Source organism: Sorex fumeus, unplaced genomic scaffold (genome assembly GCF_029834395.1).
Source record: "Sorex fumeus unplaced genomic scaffold, SorFum_2.1 ptg000015l, whole genome shotgun sequence".
NCBI classification, from domain to species: Eukaryota; Metazoa; Chordata; class Mammalia; order Eulipotyphla; family Soricidae; genus Sorex; species Sorex fumeus.
Window position 1 is genome coordinate 27,455,155 of NW_026606072.1, and position 13,102 is coordinate 27,468,256.

Here is a 13,102-nt window from a genome sequence, read left to right on the forward strand (position 1 = left end):
ATTGCAGCACTGTTTACCCTCCCCAATCTCAAACTGTACTACCTAGCAGTAGTAATGAATACAGCATAGTGCTGGGCTAGAAACAGATCTGCAGGCCAATGGGAGAGAGTTGAATATTCTGTCACAGACCCCCAAATATATGACCACTTAATCTTTGACAAAGGAGCAAGACATGTCAAGTGGAACAAGACAAGCCTCTTCAACACGTGATGCTGGGAAAACTGGACAGCTACATGCAAAAAATGAACTCTTACCTCTGTTTAATGCCAGACACAATTCAGGTTAAAGTGGATTAAAGACCTCAATATTAGGCATGAATCCATAAAGTGTGTAGAGGGAAAAGTAGGGAGAACTCTCCCCGCTCCGGGCCGCTACCGACCCCGGGGCTTAGCTCCACGGCACCCGCCGGCGGAGGACCGGGACAGAGTCCCGGCCGCCCCGCTCCCGTCGGGACCCTCAGCCGTGCTCCCGGCAGCTGCCGACCCCAGGGCTTAGCTCCGCGACATCCGCGGGCCGAATGCCGGGCCGCGCGTACGGGCTGCCCCGCGCCTGGCCCGGTCCTCGTCCCAGTTCCGGGCTGATGCCGACCCCGGGACTTAGTACCGCGGCACCCGCCGTCGGATTAACGGGCCACGCGCACTAGCCGCCCAGCTCCCGTCCCGACCCTCGGCCGCGTTCTGGGCCGCTACCGACCCCGGGGCTTAGCTCTGCGGCACAAGCCAGCGGAGGGCCAGGCCGCGTGACAGGGCAGCTCCGAGCCCGGCCCGGCCCTCGGCCCCGCTCCGGGCAGCGGCCGACCCCGGGTCTTAGTTCCGCAGCACCTGCTGGCGGAGGGCCGGGTCGAGCGCCTGGGCCGCCCCAGCCCGCACGGCCCTCGGCCTGCTCCGGGCCGCTGCCCACCCTGGGGTTTAGCTCCGTGGCAACCGCGGACCGAGGGCTGGGCCGCGCGCATGGGCCGCCCCGCTCCCGCCCCGACACTCGGCCACGCTCCGGGCGGGGCTAGGGTTTGTTTAGGGTTAGGATAAGAGGTGTGCTGTGGTTTGGTTGTGTTATGGTTGATTAGGATTAGATTTGGTTTAGTTTAAGGTGTTAGAGTTAGGGGAACGAAAGGCATAGGGGTTGGGCTAAGATTGGCTGGGGTTAGAATTAGTTTGGGGGGAGTTAGGATTGGTCCAGGAGTATTAGTAGGGATGTAGTCAGTGTCGGAGTAGGGGTAGGGCATACTATAAGGTTAGGCCTAAGGGAGAAGAGGAGGGCTCTGGTTACAATTAGGTGTATGTTTAGGGCTAGGTTTAGGTTTCAGTTTAAGGTTAGGGTTGGGTTAGAGTTGGGCTTGGTTAGGGTTATGGCTTGGTTAGGTTAGGGTTGTAAATGCATTTAGGTTTAGGGGTTAAGGTTAGGATAGGTTTTGGGGTTTTGGTTAGAGTTTGGGGTTAGTGTTGAGGTTGGGGTTGGAGTTAGGTTAGGGTGAGGGCATTAGGGATAAGTTGAGGAATTGCATTTGGGTAGGTTTAGTCTAGGTTTAGGTTTTGGGTAGGGTTCAGATAAGATTATACATAGGGTAAGGTAGGGGAGGGGGTGTGATTTGCGTTTGATTTGGAGATAGGTAGTCTCTTTATGAGCTGACAGATATGACTTTGTATGTACCTCAGCTTCACATTGACTTGGGCACTAGCCAATGGTTACTTCCAGATCATGACTCTTGTCACATTCATCATTACAATGGCTCCCATTTTGTATTTATTTAGCAAGCGAGATTCGCTGTCTCCCATTGGGTACCCAACCATCACCCATGACTCCACAGCAGTTTCCCAGCAGGCAGCCTCACGGGGATTGCTCTGTTTGCTCAGGGAGTCTCAGCCTAAGTAGAAGCACCTGATAAAACAAGGTGCAGGGATGGAGGGTGCTTGAGGGCAGGATAGGTTGGTGTTCCTGAAGGAGGGAATGGTCGAGTCATATCCCAATAGTGGACAGCCAGACTTCCGATCGCACCCTCTTTGGGAACATCTGGAGACTCTTGTGCCTGTAGCCCATCTAAGAATGCAGTCCCACAAGTGATTCCCAGCCATAGTTACAAATTGGGCCTAGTTCCTCAGTATCATGGTCTTATTTTTGGGGAAGGGCGGTTCCCATGTGCTATGGAAATTAGTGAAATATTAGAGCAGAATGAGGAGAGATGAGGAGGACACTGGGGTTCTGGACACTGATGCACAGTTGACTCCACTGCAGGCTGAAGAGAGGGAGGAAGTCGTGACCTGACAGGAGGCTGAGGTTTGGGGGATATCGGGGGTAACCACTAGCCCTTGGCTCATGCACAGATTGCCTCCCTGAGACTGACAGTCTGTCCCAAAACTCAGTGACATTTGCTTTTGCAGAGGAGAGGGAGCCAGAGAGGGGAGAGTTTTCCCAGGGCTGTGGGAGGGAGGAAGCTTCTCTGGATTTAGGGCCCAGGGGAGACATAGAAAGTCTAGTTCAATTGAATCCTTAGAGATGGGACCCACGTTCTGTTTCCAGATAGTCGGGAAAAGCTCTCAACTCCCTGGTTCACACAGTGGGTGTCATAACAGGGGAGGGCATTTGGTTGAATGGAAGGAATTCATGAGCTCACTTCCTGAAAAATGACCTCACTTCCCTAGTGACCATCCCCAACTGCCTTAGAACCCTGGTTTCCTCTTGGGGTCATTCTCGAGAAAGTGACAGTCTAGTTCACTTGAACTGAGAAGCAATAGACATGTTTTCAAGTCCTCTTCCTGTGTTCAGGTGCTCTGGGCTGAGTCGAGTCCAGAGTGAGGGTCATCGCTGTCCCTGCAGATTGTGGAGGAGGGCTTCTCCCCACCCACAATCCCTCTCTCAGGTAAGGATGAGCTCAAGGGCAATCCTGGGCAAACATGTTCAATAGTTCACAGTTGTGATGCACCTCAATGGACTCACACCCCTGTTTCTGCGCGTGCGCGCGCGCGCGCGTGTGTGTGTGTATGTACATCTGTGTATGTGCATATATTTTACGTGAGTTAAATGTAAATGCCTGAGTATTTGAACTGTGGGCTATGGGCCAAGGGAGTCTGAGGAGAGTGAAGTGGTGTTCTTATGGGAAGGAGCAACTGCCTCGTGATGGAAGGCTAATTTGTGTCATGAACTCTTCTTAACAGTTTTTATAGTATGGAATCCTGGTGAGATATTCAGTTTCAAAATTGTTCTTGATTGAGTTTCAGTTATACACATTCCAACACCTGTTCCTTCACCAGTGTATATTTCCCACCACCAATGTTCTTAGCTTCCTAGCCTGCCTCACCTTTATGGCACACAATATTCTTCTCGCTTTCTTTCTCTGTCTCTCTCTCTCCCCTCTATGTCTGTCTCTGTCTATCTGTCTGTCTCCCTTTCTCTCTCCTATCTCCTGTCTCCTTTCTACCATTATAGTTTGCAGTACAGTTTATCATGTTGATTCCGTTCCCTACTTTCTTATTCACAGCTCTTATTCACAGTCATCATTTCCAAATACTTTGTCATAGTGGTCCTTGCCCTCACCTTCTACCACCAATCTTGTGAACCAGTCATCCTGGTACATGTTTCTACTGTACTTGGAAACTAATTTCATATTATTTATATATATATATTTATATATGTATATACCAAAATGAGTGCAGTCATTGAATGCCAGTCCCTCTGCTGCTAACAAAATTCACTCAGTGCCATACTCTTCATGTTCCTCTATTTCTGAGCAGATTTCATAACCTCTTTCTCCTGATGGCTGTGTAGTATTCTGTTGTATAGATGTACCATAATGTTCTTATTCAGTTCTCTGTTCTCAACACTCAGACTGTTTCCAGAATAAGGCTATTATGAACAGTGTTGCAATGCACATAGAAGTGCCATTGATATTTCAGCTGTGTGGTTTTAAGTCTGGGGTTATTTCCCCAAAGTGACATGGATGGGTCACATGGAAACTCAATTTCTAGTTTTGGGGGGAATGGCCATATTGTTGTCTCAACAGGCTGGACCAGTCGGCCTTCCCCCAACAATTACTGAGAGCCCCTTTCTCCCGCATCTGTTCCAGCACTGGATATTCTGATTCCTTTGGCGGTGTGCAGTCTCTCTGGTGAGAGATGATATTCGACCAAACAGAGATGTTGGACCAAACAGAAACTTCAAGGGGCCCCTCATGTGAGGTCTCTCCCTGGGGTGACAGCTACTGTGTTGCAGAGCTCAGCTTGGGACATCCCTGTGGAGCTGCTGGTGGGAAGCAGCTGTTCTACCTCCCAGGACACGGGCCCGGGGCCAAGCACCTGCAATGACGCCCAGTGCCCGGAACAGGTGAGTAGGCGACAGCGGCCCCCACACTCAGGGTCTGAGATGGGGAGGTGGGTGTAGAGCCCAGACCCAGCCCAAGACACCTGCGACTCTTCCATGGTGTCCACTTGGGGTGTCCCACGAGGTGTCCACGGCACATCTCAGAGTGATCCACAACCCAATGCTCTCAAGCACAGGGTAAGCTAAGGTCCATCAGTCCAATTCCTCGCAGATGTGGGGGCTCCTGTTTCCGCCCCGAGGAGTTGGTTTTGCACAGTTCAGGGTTCCAGCCCCTCAGCATCTGGCCCCTTGGGAACTCACTGACCTTCTTGCTCACCCTGCCACCCTGCAGGAGAAGCCTGTATGCTCGTGGTCTCTGGATGAGACCTGCACTATGCTGACCCTCAGTGCGGCAACTTTGGACCTGCTGGTCTCCCAGGTGCCAGTATCCCCTGAGCGGAAGTTCTCCACTGTCACCACCGTCCCTCCTACCGGCCTGGAGTTCCCCATTCCACCGTGGATCCTGCAGCAGATGGTGCGCTAGTGAGAGCCACCCCGCCAGCCCTGGGCCTTGTCTGCTTCCAGCCTGGGTACTAAGAAGGAGCCAGGCCGCTCTGAGAGTCGCTGGTTCTGAACACAGGTGTAGGAGGGAGAATCACGAGAGGTCCTGGAGGGGTACATGGGGTGAGCTGGGACAGTTGCTGGGCTGCTGCCTAGTCTCCTGACCATGAGCTTCTTGTTCATTCTTGTCGCCACCCTTCTGAGAATTAGCAGCTCGGCACTCAAAGCCTGTGGCTTGAGACCCCCAAAGTACTTGGATACGACACTCCGTACTTCACTCCAAAGCATACTTGTTCCTCCATGCCCTGGTCTTCCTCTCGGCATAGCTGTGGGCGATTAGAAGCCTCGGGAGTATACACAGGTGACCCAGCATCCTGGGACAGGAGAAGGTTTTTGATGGTTTGGTCTTTCCATACGCCACAGCAGCACCTAGTTGTGCAGGATTTCTCCACACAACATTGTCACAGGAGAGCAGAGTGACTCCCTGGGACTCAATCCTGATCTGAGCTCAGAATCCTGCCATGTGTCTCCATGGGCCACTGTCCTGCTTCTTCTAAGTCTGGATGCCTCCTCCTGTACTTGGAGCAAGTTATCAACTATCAAACTGTACTGAAGCAGTGAGTGGTCAAGGGTCCAGACTGGGCCTGCCTGTCCCCATCCAGAGTGGACACATGAGCTATGTTGGGTGCCATGTGTGGGCAAAAGCCAGAGCTCAGTCATCATTTCCCAACCACAGGAACCTCCCTGAGAGGGTCGCTGAGTCATATGGGGCTTTAAAGAGGTTCCAGGGCTCAGGAAAAAGAGCAGATTGGGCTGGGTCTCCCTGAGTGACCCACACTCACTGCCCCACTTTCCTTTATCTGGCCTCCTGTCAACCCTCCTGCTCAGCATACTGGCGCTGCAGCAGCAGATGTGCCGAGCAGGGGTTCTAGAATTCACAGCGGCCCAGGACAGGCCCAGATGGGGAGGGTCATTCTCACAACTTGGGGGCAGATGACTAGGGACCTACTCACAGATTCCTTGTGGATCTTCTCAGTGACATGATGGCTCAGCAGGGCTCCAGGTGAGGGCACCTTTTGTGGGAGAAGGGGAGGCTCATTCCAGGGTCCTGTCAGCTCCCTGCATTCTCCCCAGAGCCCTGAGTCCCATATACGGGGCTTGGCCTGAGTGCTGTGCTGAATTGCTGTGCTGTGTCCCCTTGCCATCCATGGTGGGCTGCATCCAGGCGCATCTGTCTGGCTCTGACTTCCAAGTGCACGTGAAGAAGGCGCTTCACCTGACCGCTCTGCCCTCAGGGGTGGCCAGGCTCCTGCATGTCATGCTCCATGCTTGGGGGAACGGGCTCCTCTGATTCTGGCTGTTTCTTGGTGGGACCCTGAGGCAAGCTCCTTCTCCTCAGAGGTTGCTCCAGGCCCAGCAGTTGTCCCAGACCCACCTAAGAAGCTGGGCCTGCGTCCACCGGCTGCCCCAGAACCGGAGCCTGTTGAAGCATCAGTGGCAGCCGCAACAACACAGGCAGAGCTGTAGGACACTGGGCCTGGAGACCCTCATGGTGCCAGCTCGTGGGCAGAGGTCATCAGGGCTAGTGAGGCAGCTGAGGGCTCCCACGAGGAGGTTGGGAACGAGCAGTTCTCCATCAGCATGTTTTTTGCCCGGCAGATGCCCAGCAGCTGACCTTCATGGATGCGGTGATAGGCAGCGCCCGCCCACCCCTGACTTCCTGGCACCTCTTTGGGCAGCGGACCTCACTGCCCACACTCACCCCTGTGCTGGCTCCCTGACCTGCACTGTCCCAGATGGCTGAGATGCTCCATGTCAGGGGGACATGAGACGGGGTGTTTGTCCGTGAGCTTGGCAGAGAGTAGTGATGGGTACCGGTCCTTGTGGCTCAAAGACTGTTGTCAGAGGTCCGAGTGTCTGCTGCGGTCTGAGTACCTGGGACTTTTCCATGAGGCCTCTCAGGGCAGTTCCCTTCATGGGGGACGCAGAAACCAGCCCGCTGACAGCTGCCATAGGGAAATGTGCCTCTGAGGGGCGCAGAGAAGGGAGCAGGGATGGCCCTGATCCTGCAGGGCCCCAAAGCAGTCAGAGGAGCCCTGTGACTGCACCTTGCAGTCAGTCTGGGCTCCGGGGTCCTGAGCCCTCAGTGCCCAGCACAGCCTACTGGCCGATGTGAGACTGGCCATGTCCTGTGACCTGTCTCCCCAGGGGTGGCCATGGATGAGCCTATTCCTCTCCCCAGGAGCTGTTTCTGGAGCTGCTGCTCTACCACTTCCCTGGGGCCCTCTGGTCTAAGAAGAGGCCAGGCCACGGGCATGCATTCCCCACTGTTCAGGTCACCAAGAACCAGTTTCTCTCTGTGGCCACCTGTGATCTTACCACCTGCCTTGGGGACCTGAACCTGTCCGCGCGGGCACGGATGCTGGAGTACTCAATCCTCGTGGCCCAGGTTTGTTGAGGGCGGGCGCCCCTTAGAGTTGGGGGCACTGGGTTTGGGGCCCGTCCCAGTGGGGACCCATCCTCCTGCCTCTCCTTCCTCGAGTCATGCACAATGTCTCCCGGAGTATCCTTGGGGATCCCTGTGTTCCTCGTAGACCCCAGACTCTCAGTGTCCCCAGTGTTTGGGCTCTGCACTGTGGCCTGTGGGTACTCAGACTCCAGCTGCCCTGTCCCCTGCTCTCTCCCCCCAGGAGTGCCAGCGCCTCCACAACTGGGCGTCCACCAACACCATCATCTGTGCCCTGCAGAGCCCCGCCATCCGCAGACTTCACCAGACCAGGTGCCACGTATCCTGGTGGGTGTCCCCAAGGCTGTGGCCTCTGCAATCTGTCTGTAGTGCCACTCAGTGAGCTGAGATCCCTGGGGACAGCAGCTTGGGGGTCCAGGTGCTGGGCAGGACACTCAGGGACTCAGGGTTTTCACCTGAGCTCTGGTTCCATTTCCAGTTTCCTTAAGCATTGGGGATAGGGAGAGCCAGAAACAGGATATGTGGAGTTGTGGTCCCCAGTGCTGAAATGTCTGTGAACCCCCCAGGCTACTAGGCCTGCATGGGTGCCAAGGTCTTGGTGTTCTGCCCCAGTGATGCTGGTCCTGGGGACAGTGAGTGACTGGGCAATGGGTTGGGTCATGCTGCGTGGTCTCAGACTAGACTCCCACTAGCTCCATCTGAATCACAGACGTTCGGTGTGTTCCTGGTCACGACCCTCGTGTCTAGGCCTCTGCTCTGCCCAAATCGAACTGTGCGCAGTGTGATGGGGTGGGGGTGGGGGGTAAGTCGCCCCTTACTGCCCCTGAGCTCATGTTGCAGGAGCCCAGGACACTGCACAGGCCGCTGCTGCCCACTAGTGTCCCACCTGGGGCCAGGGGATGAAGGGTCACTCCCTAGTAACAAAAATGTTCCCTTCCTAGGTGGAGCCAGTGGAAGCTGAGGGCCCTGAGAAGACAGGCCCAGTGACATAGCCGCTGCAAGCCCCCAAAGGTAGTGAGCAGGCTGGAGGCCTGCATGGAGAAGGCAGGAAGGAGGGACGTGTGCTGGGCTCCCATGTGGTTTCTGTGACTTTGCAGTCTTCTCTGTGTGGGCAGGGCAGGTGTGTGGGTGGGGTCAGGGTCTTTTGGGGGCTGTGGGGCAGGAGGCCTTGGGGTCATCTGCGTGGGGCTGCTGCTCTTGGTGGGGACTCCAGGAGACCGCGTAGAACTACCGCCTGCAGCCTAATGAGCAGTTTCTCACCTGGTTCAGGGACCTGGAGCTGGTCACAGAGGAAGAGAGGTGGGAGGGACAGGCCTGACTGGGGGAGGACCCAGGCTCCAGTACCTGGGACAGTCTGCGTAGTGTCCATGGACCTACAGCCCAGACTGATTTTCAGCCTGGACCCTTCTGGTCTCCTGAGCCTGGCAGGGACTGTGCTAGTGTGGCTTTGGTCGCCAAGCGCTGCCTCTCTGTCCCCAGATTCGTCCTGTACTTTCAGCCGGAGCCCCTGACTCAGCCGTCCAACACATGCCACTGCCAGTAACAAGCTTCAGAACTAGCCACTGTCCACACTGGCTGTGACATCTCTTTCACTTCTTTTTGTTTTTAAAGAATCTCAGCTATATTTGTTATTAACACTAACTCAGCTTAATATTTAAACATTTGATGAAAAGAAAGTGTTGTATTGCAATTTCCTAGTGACACAATATCCCTCCCTGGCCTTCCCCACACACTCGAAACCCACAGGAGCACCGGCCATCCATGGACCTGGGGCGAGGGGTGAGGAGATACTTATCCAGAAACTTCCTTCATTTCCTTGGTGTCTGAAAGTTCCCTGCAAAGCAGGAATCTTAGGTGGACCCCACTGTCAGGAAAGGCTCTGCTTCTTCCTGTGTGTATCTGCTGCACACTGGGGCTTTTCTCATCTTGCACTTTTTCAGGATATCTGTGGGATATCATCTGGTATATTCTCAAGTGGGGCAGATGCAATCTTAGGATGTATTTTGCCTGGGGCAGTCAGGAAGGGCTTTTGAATACCGATTAGGTGGGCCCTCAGGAAGGGCTTTCTTCTGTTGATTTTGGTACTTGACTGGGTGCAGAGTCAGCCCAGAGTGTGGGGAGTTGGAGAGGCAAGAGAGCTGGAGAGAGAGAAAGCAGGGCAGCATGATGGACCAAAGAGAGGCTAGGAAAGGGGACAGAGAAAGAAGAATGTAAAAGAAGAATAGAGTGCCAAGCATGTAGAGAGAGAGAGAGAGAGAGAGAGAGAGAGAGAGAGAGAGAGTGCCCAGGCTGCAAGATGGAGTGGAGAGATGAGCAGGAGAGACAGAAGGAGACAGTAATGAGAGGCAGTGTGAGACCAGAATGGGAGGCTCAGAGAGGCTCAGGCGCGTGGTGAGAATGGAATAAATGGCGACTGATTAATGAACCAGCTTTGTCCACAGTCTTCCCCATGGCCCGGCCGCCCCAGCTGGGTGAGCGGCCCGAGGCACCAGGAAGTCAGGCAGTTAGGGGAAGAGCCCTTGGGGCCTCCCGCTGGCTGCCCTCAAAGATTTTGTACAGCTGGAATCCCTGGAGTGAGCATGAACTACCAACTAAAGGCAAGAAGAGCATTCAGTGCACCCCCACTCTAGAAAGTGAGTGGGAGAATAGGATTTTTTAGTGTGCTGGGAGTTAGAATCCTAGCAGCAATCCCCCACTAAGATGGAACAGATTCTGGGTCTTCCCAAGATCTTTTGTAGTGTCTTGAGCCATACTGAACAGGCCAGGACGTTTATGGATTTGATTCAGTGTCTCTCCCCCAAGACAGGGAACACAGAACTATACATTTCCAGAGACCAGCTCCGGTCCTGCCTTAAAGCAGTATATTAGGTAAATCCATGGTTCCTGGATGAAGGGACTCTAGAAACCAAGATTTGGGGAAAAGTTAAGAAAAATCTCTATAAGGCATCTAAGGAAGGGACTAAGATCCCCCTGGAATTCTGGAATACATGGGAGATTATTGATTCTATTCTCCTGTTTTGGAAAAGCACAGTTGAAGAGGAGGAGAATATTAGGGATCATACAGCTTCAGCTCCTCCCATATCTGTCCTTCCAGAGCTGTCCAGAGAGCCCGTGAACACACAACATTCAGTGTGTCTCCCCAGAAAGCCCCCTCCCGTTCTCGCCCTCCCACTGCCTTCATGGCAGACAGTTTCCCACGTACAATCTCTTTGATCATATATCTTTGATGTTAGAGCTTTTCTAAAAAAATGTATCAACTTAATGCCACTTAATATACTGAAAACAGTGGCTTGTATACAGTGGGTACTTCATAAGGTCTTTCTATTTGCGGGGGCATCCCAAATTTCTCAGAGGTGACTCCTGGCTCGACACTCAGTAATTATGCCTGGCAGTGCTTGTAGATAAATATGGGATGCCTTAGATTGAATCTGGATAGGTCAGTGGCCAAGCTAAATACCTATTTGATTTACTATTGCTCTGCCTGAGGTATTACTATCTTTAAATACAGTAAATATATTTACTCAGCCTGGCCGAGCTGAGTTTGATGCCGCTGCCCCTCTCAGAGATCCCTGCAAGCTGCCGAGATTATCTCGCCCGCACAGCAAAACAAGGCAAGCTACCGTGCCATATTCAATATGCCATACACAGTAACAACAAGTCTCACAATGGAGACGTTACTGGGCCCGCTTGAGCAAATCGATGAACAATGGGAGGACAGTGCTACAGTGCTATGTGCAAGATGAAATTCCTAGTGGTTTATAGACTGAAGTGTGAGAACTGTGAATAGCAGAAAATTCCACTATTCGATACTCAAGATTATAAGTCCACACTGATTCAAACTTGATCTTAAGTGGTCTTGCTCTATACACTTTCATTTTTTGACAACCAACTGTATTCTAATGATCACAGTCCTAAGCCTCTGGCTTAGTGCTGGACTCACATGATCTTTCTCTCCACATGGCACCTTTGGGGCTTTCAACATTCATTTTTCAGCGTGAGCCTTGTGAAGCATGCTGAATTCTATTACTGAACTCCTGATAATTGAATACAGAAACATCTGAGATATTCTTTTTTTGTCCTGGTATCTATGATCTTATATTTTTATTAAAATATTTTTATATTTATTTTTTTTAATTTTTATTAGTGAGACATCATGAGTTACACTTGTAGACTTACAAATTTTGTGCTTGGTTTCAATTATACAATGTTCAAATACCCGTCCATCCACCAGTGCCCATTTCCCACCACCACGGATCCCAGTATCCTTCCCACCCCCCATCCTCCCATCCCACCCTGCCTCTGTGGAAGGACATTCCCTCTATTCTCTCTCTCCTTTGGGGTGTTGTGGTTTGCAAAAGAGGCATTGAGTGGCAATCATGTTTGGTCTATAATCTACTTTCAGCATGCTTCTCCCATCCTGGAAGGTTCCTCCCAACAGCCTTTTTTTGGTGCTCCCTTCTCTATCTAAACTGTCTTTTTCCTAGCATGTGTGGCTGGCCTCCAAGCCATGGAGTAAAATTCCTGGTACTAATCTAGGCCATTCTTGGGTGTTAGTCTCCTATTTTGTTACATTAGTTACTTTATGTTCCCCAGATGAATACAATCTTTCTATGTCTATCCCTCTCTTTCTGACTCATTTTGCTTAACATGATACTTTCCATGTTGTACCACTTGTATGTAAATTTCATGACTTCATCTTTTCTAACCGCTACATAGTACTACAATATGTAAATGTGACAAAGTTTCTTTAACCAGTCATCTGTTCTTGGGCACTCAGGTTTTGTCCAGATTCAGATTCAGGATTTTTCCATATTGTAAAGAGTGCTGCACTAAACAAACAAGTGCAGATGTCACTTCGACTATATTTTTTTTGTTTCTCTGGGATATATTCCCAGGGGTGGTATTGCTGGGTCAAATGACAGCATGACAGCTCAATTTCTAATTTTTTGATAATCGTTATAGTGTTTTCCAAAAGGGCTGAACCAGTCGGCATTCCCACCAGCAGTGAAGGAGGGTCCCTTTCAACATCTGAGATATTCTTGATTTTGTTTTCTTTTTCATAGTTTCCCACACTCAGAATTGTTGCTTTGATCTCTTAAAAAGATATCTTTAAATTTTAATATTAATTTTATAAAGTTGTTCACAATATTTGAGTGCATTTAATATTCAAACACAATACACCGCCATTAGACCTTCTCACCACCATATTTCAAATGTTTCCATCCCAAACCTAAAATCCTGCCCTAATGCAGAACCAAAATAATTAATTTTGCTCTGCTTGTTATGAATAATTCACTAAAAATGATCCAAAAATTTTTTCTTAGAGGAAAGTATATGAAGACGGTTTTATTTCACCCAGGAGCCATTAAGCACTTCTATAAGAGGTTAGTAACATGTTGTCAAGGTTTAGCCTTGTGTGCCTATATGTCTGTCTGTCTGTCTATCTATCTATCTATCTATCTATCTATCTATCTATCTATCTATCTGTATAAATACATTTCCCTTAAGATTTCTTTCCTTCTATTCTATTTTATTTATTTATTTTTATTTATTTTTATTTTTTAATGAATCACCGGGTTGGAGCGATAGCACAGCAGGTAGGGTGTTTACCTTCCACACAGCCAACATGGCCGACCCGAGTTCGATTCCTCCGCCCCTTTCTGAGAGCCCGGCAAGCTACTGAGAATATCTCGACCACACAGCAAATCCTGGCAAGCTACCCGTGAGGTATTTGATACGCCAAACACAGTAACAACAAAGTCTCAAAAAATGGAGAGGTCACTG